Here is an 8,019-nt window from a genome sequence, read left to right as displayed (position 1 = left end):
TTTTTAATGGGTGAGATTCTCTTATATTGTACATGCAGATTTTTTAGAATTTGCTTTTTGCATTCTTATAGGTGGAAATCTGTTGCCACTTATTCACGTCTCAGTTTCTCTCACTCAACACAATGCCTGAAGTGAAAGATGATAAAAATAGTTAAACTTTACATTTTATAGCTGAGGCTCAGAAAGTTAACTAGTATGTTTTGTCTCCTACAATTGGACTAGTTGAGAGACTTACTATATATACGTACCGAATAGGGGTCGGAGAGCACTGGACTTGGGAGTTATACAAGTCATACTGTTTTCAAGACAGGAATAATGCTTAGCTCAAAAAATTGGGGATTAAATAACAAGTTTGAATGCATTCTAATTACTACTTACATGATTTTATATTAGGTCACTGTTGTTTCCAGTAGACTGATTTCTGCTAGGTGTCATCCTATATACTACTTGCACAGGCTTGGGGTGGAGCAGAACAGTCCTGGGCCCTTCTGTACAAGAATCCTGTTTTCTTGATATATTAAATTCCTGAGTCTCATTGGTGAAGAAGAGAACATGAGGTAACAACTTCTCCAAAATTAGAAGTTTTCTCTGGGGGATAAAGTCGGGCAGATAGAAGTAAACTTTTGGGAGGTAGTCCAGGGTAAGAGGTGTAGGGAGCTGCTAAACTCAGATCTACATATAAAGCAATTGCTCTTGAAGAACTCTTGAAGAGCTGAGGGCTGACTGAACAGCTTCTGTACAACAAAAGAGAGAGGGACCACACAGAGATAGGCAGGCGAGAAACAGTAATGACAGGACCACCACCCCCAATGCAGCAAACTGTGTAAGGACGGAGAGCCTGGAGGAGCCTGTGTGCAGACTTGTCCACCCTGGGTCACAGCAGAAAAACAGTGGTTTAAGGGGCAATTAGCCTATGAGTGAAGGAGATCCTTTTACTAACCGCAGTGTCAGATGAATGGTGGAGAAGCTGCTGGACTCAGGTGGAAAGCCCTGCTGATTACCATTGTTTATGTTCCCCCCCCTCCATCTTGATAGTGCAGACTGGAGCAGAGTCCAGGCACTCTAGCCAGCCTGCTGGGGCCACCGCAGTGAGCCTCAGGCCCCCACCAGCTCTAGCCATTCCCCCCCTAAAGGTGACCCTAGCATAGTGTGCATAGAATACCCCTGGCCTATGCCTGCTCCCATTTCAGCTCACCATCCAAAGCTGTCAGGCACCCGCAGTCTACATGGGGCATTCCTTCATAGGGCCACTCCTGCAAGACTGGGAGAGGTAGCTGTTGCCTATTTTATAGAAACAAAGAAAGGCAAACAAAATGAATATGTTGCAAACAAAAGAATAGGACAAAACCTCAGAAAAAGAACTAAATGAAATGGAGATAAGCATGCTACCTGTAAAGAGTTCAAAGTAATGCCCATAAATACATTCATTAGCCTTGAGAGAAGAGTGGATTAACTCAGGGAGAACTTCAGCAAAGGGAGAGAAAATAGAATCAATTAGAGATGAACAAATGAAAAATACACTAGGCGGAATTAACGGCAGATTAGAGGATGCAAAAGAAAGGATCGGCAGTCTGGAAGAGTAAAGAATCCAAGCCAAACGGGGAAGAAAAATGAAGTGAGGCTCGGTTAGGGAACCACTGGAAGGACATAGAGTGTACTGACATGCACATTATAAGGGGTCCCAGAAGGAGAAGAGAGAAAGGAAGCTGATTTATTTGAAGAACTAATAGCTGAGAACATTGATTGATAATCTGGGTAAGGGAAACAGCCTGCACCGAGAGCCACACCGAGATGTATTATAATTAAAATGGCAGAAGGTAAAGAGAAAAGGAAAGTCACGTACAAGGGAAACCCCCGTAAAACTATCAGTTGATTAATTAGCAGACACTGGGCTGGCAGAAAGGAGTGGCTAGATATATCTGAAATACCAAAAGGGAAAAACTTAAAACTACGAACACTTTACCCTGCAAGGGTAACACTCAGAATTAAAGATAGTTTCCCAGACAAGTAAAAGCATAAGGTGCATCACCAGTAAACCAGCCTTACAAGAAATTTTAACAGTCTTCAAGTGGGAAAGTCCATAACTGAAAATAAATACATGAAAGGAAAAAGTCACCGATAAAGGAAATATATAGTAAAGGCAGTGAAGCAGATACTTAAAAAGTTAGTATGAAGGTTAAAGACAAAATTAGTAAAATCAACTGGAACTAAAATAAATAGTAATTTAAGGGATACACAAAAATGTCAGATGTCAAAAACAAGATGTGGGGGTAGGGAGTAAAAATTAGTGCTTTTCAGATGTGTTTGAAATTATCATCTTAAAATAGACTAGTATGTATATAGGTCAAGATACATGAACTTCATGGTAACCACAAACCAAAAACCTACACCAGATGCACAAAAAAGAGAAAGGAACCCAAACATAACAGAAAATGGTCAAAAGGGAGGAGACCAAAAGAAAGGAACAGAACCACAAAACCAGAAACAAGGAACAAAAAGGCAGTAAGTACATACTATTCATCAATAATTATGTTTAGTGTCAATGAACTTAAAACCTAAACAGTAAGAATGCTAATTTCTTTGGTGTCTAGAAGTTGCATCCCAGAATCTCTTAAATTCTGTTAGGAAGTAGTTTTGAAAGATGAAAAGCATGGAGATGCTCTATCCTCCAAACACATGGTATTTTCCAAAACAATGTCGGCCCCCACTGGGAGTGCATTAGATTTTTGACTAAAATGAGGTTCACTTGTGATCAGTTTGTTCATTTGACCCACTGACTGTTAGCAAAAAATGTAGCTATTATTAATAAATGTTGCATTTGATTTGGGGAAAAAATGAACTCAACGCTTCAATCAAAAGACATAGGGAGGGGGCGGGGTGGCTGAATGGATTTTAAAAAGACCCATCTATATGCTGCCTTACAAGAGACTGATTTGAGTTCTAAAGATGCATCTGTTGGAACTGAAGGGATGAAGAAAGTTATTCCATGCAAATAGAAACAGTAAGAAAGCTGGTGTAACAATACACATCACACAAAACAGACAAAGACTGGGAGCATGTGGGTGGCTCTGTCAGTTTTAAGTGTTTGACTCTTAATTTTGACTCTGGTCATGATCTTGGGGTCCTGAGATGGAGCCCTGCATTGGGCTCCATGCTCAGCACGGAGTCAGCTAGCTTGTCCCTCTCCCTCTGCTCATCCCCCTATTCACGCCTGCTCTCTCAAATAAATAAAATCTTTAAAAAAAACAAAATAGACCAAGACTGTAACAAAAGACAAGGGTATTACACAATGATAAAGGGGTTGATCCAAGAAAGAGGATCTAACATTTGTAAACATCTATGCAGCCAACAGAGGAGCATGTAAATACATAAAGCAAAATATTAACAGATACAGACATAAAAGAAAGTTGGCAGTAATACTTTAATAGTAGGAGCCATTAATACCCCATGTACATCAATGGATACATCATCCAGAGAGAAAATAAGGAAACATTGGCCTTAAATGACAGACCAGATGGACTTGATACATACAAAACATTCCATTCCCCCAAGCTACAGAATACAGATTCTTTTCAAGTGTACACAGAACGTTCTCCAGGAGAGATCACATTAGGCCACAAAACAAGTTTCAATAAATTCAAGAAGATTGAAATATTCGGCATCTCTTTTCTGACCACAACAGTATGAAAGTAGAAAGAAATCAATTACAAGAAGTGGTAAAAACATAAAACACATCAAGACTAAAAAACATGTTATTAATAAATCAATGAAGAAATCAAAGAAAAAAAACACTATGAGACAAATGAAAACTGAAACGACTTTATAAAAGCCATAGAATGCAGCAAAAAGCAGTTCACGAGAGAAGTTCATGGCAAAAGCAGCCCACCTCAAGAAGAAAAATCCCAAATAAACCACCTAACTTCATATCCGAAGTTAGTAGAAGGAAGGAAATAAAGACTACAGGGGCCAGCATGGCCCTGATACCAAAAGACAAACCATAAAGAGAAAATTACAGGTCAATATCCCCAATGCACATAGATGCAAAAATCCTCAACAAAGTATTAGCAAACAGAATTTAGTACGTTAAAAGGGTCATACACCACGATCAAATGGGATTTATTCCAGGGATGCAAGGATGGTTTGATACCTGCAAATCAATGTGATACACCACATTAATAAAACGATAAAAATTGTATGATTATCTCAGATGCAGAAAAAAAAATTTGACAAAATTTGATATCCATTTATGATAAAAACAGTGGGTGTAGAAGGAACATATCTGAACATAATAAAGGCCACACGTATGACAAACCCACAGGTAACCTCATACTCAGTGTTGGAAGGTGGAAAGCTTTCCCCCTAAGATTTAAGACAGGGATGCCCACTCTCACCACTTTTATTCAACATAGTATTGGGAAGTCTACCTAAAGCAATTAGGAAAGAAAAAGAAAAGGCATCCAAATAGGAAAAGTAGTAAAACTCACTATTTGCAGTTGATGTACTATACATAAAAAAACCCTAAAGGCTCCACAAAACACTATCATAACTATAAATGAATTCGGTTAAGACGTTGTAGACAGGGGCACCTGGGTGGCTCAGTTGGTTAAGCATCCAACTCTTGATTTTGGCTCAGATCACGATCTAAGGGTTGTGGGATTGAGCCCCACATCGGGATCCACACTCAGCGGGGAGCCTGCTTGAGATTCTCTCCCTCTCCCTCCCTGCTAAATAAATCTTAAAAAAAAAAAACAGTATACAAAATTAACATATAGAAATCAGTTGTAGTTTAACACACTAATAAGGAGCTATTAGGAAAAAAGTTGAGAAAATAATCCCACCTATAATTGCATCAAGAAAATACTGGGGAATAAATTTAAGGAAGTGAAACTTATACTGTGGAAACTATAAGACACTGATGAAAGAAACTGAAGATGACACATACCATGCTCATGGAAGAAACTGTTAAAATGCTCAACACTACCCAAAACAATCTATAGATTCAATGCAATCCCTAACAAAGTATCAACTGCATTTTTTTTGTTTTTTTACAGAACTAGAATAATCCTAAGATTTGTACGGAACCACAAAAGACCCTCCAATAGACAAAGCAATCTTGAGAAACAAAGCTGGAGGCACTGTGATTTCAAAATCTATTATAAAACTCTAGTAATTAAAACAACATGATATTGGCATAAAAATAGACCTATAGAGTAATGGAACAGAATAAAGAGCCCAGGAATGAATCCAGGCATATATGGTCAATTAATCTATGACAAAGGAGCCAAGGATGTACGATATCTCAATAAATGGTATCAGGAAAACTGGATCACTATCTTATACTGTATACAAAAATAAATTCAAATGGATTAAAGACTTGAATATGAGACCTAAAACCATAGCCTCCTAGAAGAAATGATAGGCAGTAAGGTCTTTGACACTGGTCTTAGAAATAGGTTTTTGGACCACTCTCCTCAGGCAAGGGCAATAAAAGCTAAAATAACAAGCAGGCTCATATCAAACTACAAAGTTCTGCACAGCAAAGGAAACCCATCAACAAAATGAAAAGGCAACCCACTTAGTGGGAGATGATACTTGCACATCATACATCTGATAAGGGGTTAATATCCAAAATATATGAAGTTACAAGTTGTGTAAGATACAACTTACACAACTTGTATCAAAAAAATAAAAAAATGGGCAGAGGACTTGGATATTTTTCCAAAGACGACATAGAGGTCCATGAAATGATGCTGTCATCAATCAAATTGAAACCACAGTAGCACCTCACACCTGTCAGACTGACCATCATCAACATGTTGGTGAAGATGTGGTGAATGTATATGAGAATCAAATTTGAAGGCTAAATGATTTTACCAGTCATGGATCTTAAAAAAAAAATCAAGAATTACCAGAAATGGTGTCATTTTCATCATTAACCAAACTAAATCATTCTCCTAAACCACACCCCAATATTTTGCACAGAAACTGCCATATTATAGAATGCTTTTCACACATCATTTTGTCACCCAAACATTTTGAGAACAGAGACCAGGGTTTTGTAATTTTTAATACCTTTATTACATCCAGTGCCGTGCTCTCTGCACACAACAGGAACCCAGATGTTGCTGACCACATGACTCAGCACAGACAGACTAGTTCCGATATAACTGCTCAATGTTAGACTGATGGCTAAAGAGGAAACACATTAATACCAAATTAGTTTGTTCAACGAGAAACATTTATTGATGGCCCAATTTACACTAGCCCTGTGCTAAGCACGAGAGGCTAGAAGGTGGATGACACCTGCTCCGTGGCCCTGTCAGCTCACCTCCACCTACAGACCATGGACCCTTGGGGGCCTTCCAAAAGACACAGGTTGTCTGCAGATCCTAGCAAGCAAGGAATGGCTCAGATGAACTCTTGCACATTTATTTAAAAAACATTAGTGAATGCGTATTAGCTATCACTGCATATTTTGTCAAGCAGGAGATACTGATTGGGAGAGGATTTAATACTTATACATTAAAAAAAGTTCACATAAAAACACTGTAAACCTCTGGTGTGAAAGTTTGAGAGCTTTAAGAAAACTGAAAGCTTAAAGAGCCAGGAAAGCATTTTGGAAAAAGAAACCGTTATAGGAATCTTCAAAGAATTACTAGCACCTCTAACCTGTACCTCAGGTACAAATGTATTTCCCAGGTTTGCAAAGGACATAAAATATTTGCTTCTTTTATACAGAGGATCATTATAAACCATCACATTTACAGAATACAAATACCACGTACCAGATTTTTTTTTTTTTTCCATTAAGCTAAGGCTTGTGCCAAAATTTTCTCTCCATGGACCTTTAGCCCCAGAGCAGAGATGTCCCCCACTACTGAAGTGTTGGGCCTAGAGCCCCAAAAGGCTGCTACATGCTCAACAATTCTTTGGAGTCTCCCATTTTAAAAATTCATGGGAATTTTATTTCTGTCCCATAACATTTACTTATATTAAATGTAATCTTCTAAGTTATTGAACAACAGTTTCCTCAAATTTCTTCTAGAAAATCAATGTTCAAGGAATATAGGTTATATTTAAGAGCAGGGCTGTAGACTGTGACCTCTACGTGTAAGTAACAAAACATAATTTTTCAGCGGGTTTATTATGTCTAGGCAGGAAATGGGAGCAACACAGAGGTGTCTCTCTCAAGAATGGAAGTAAGAAGGTAACCCTTTGACTATCAAACAGTAAGAAACACATAACGGATCAGAGCAGAAGCAATCATACGCCGGCAGATGGGAGCTGAGGCAGGCTCAACTGAGACAAAGCGGAAGGTACTGACAGATCTACTGGATGTGCCAATCAGAAGCTGATGTGGAGAAGCAACTACTGGCAGAGAATCTCTAGCATCATCCAGGGGAAGAGCGTACCCTGGTCCACAAACATGAATATCAGCAGGTTCATCCCCATAGGGAGATGGATGCATGAGGCAACTTGCTTCCCTTGCTCAGAATCCATGCTCACCAAGTAACCGCTGATCATAATTTGACTTCCCAAGAAGATTTGCCTAAAGGGAGAGAATGATTGATAGTTATATTTCTATCATAAATTAAAAAAAAATACTAACATTTTAAAAAAATACCAGTTACTGTGAGCTTGGTTAATGTGAGTTTCCTATGAGATAGTTCCACTTTCCATGTGCTGACATACTAGGTCTGTAAAGATCTTATCAGAGCCTGTAAAGATCTCATCAGACTCTAGATTCATCAGATTTTCCAGGATGGTGCCACCTAAGTGGCCATTGACCTTCCCCAGGTACAGTCCACTCGACTACCGTCAGACTTCTGTACCCGTGCTGTCCAGTATGGTAGCCACTAGCCACACGTGGATATCGAGCACTTGAAATGTGGCTAGTCTGAACCGAGATGTGCTGTAAGTGTAAAATACACACCAGATTTCAAAGACTCTGTACCCCCCAAAAGAACATAAAACATCTCAATTGTTTTTTCTAAGATAATGACTACATATTGAATTGAT

The sequence above is a fragment of the Eumetopias jubatus genome, unplaced genomic scaffold, assembly GCF_037043125.1.
Source record: "Eumetopias jubatus isolate StellerSeaLion01/CBP00866 unplaced genomic scaffold, mEumJub1_p1.0 scaffold_4, whole genome shotgun sequence".
Taxonomy (NCBI): domain Eukaryota; kingdom Metazoa; phylum Chordata; class Mammalia; order Carnivora; family Otariidae; genus Eumetopias; species Eumetopias jubatus.
Note: the sequence above shows the minus strand (reverse complement) of the source record.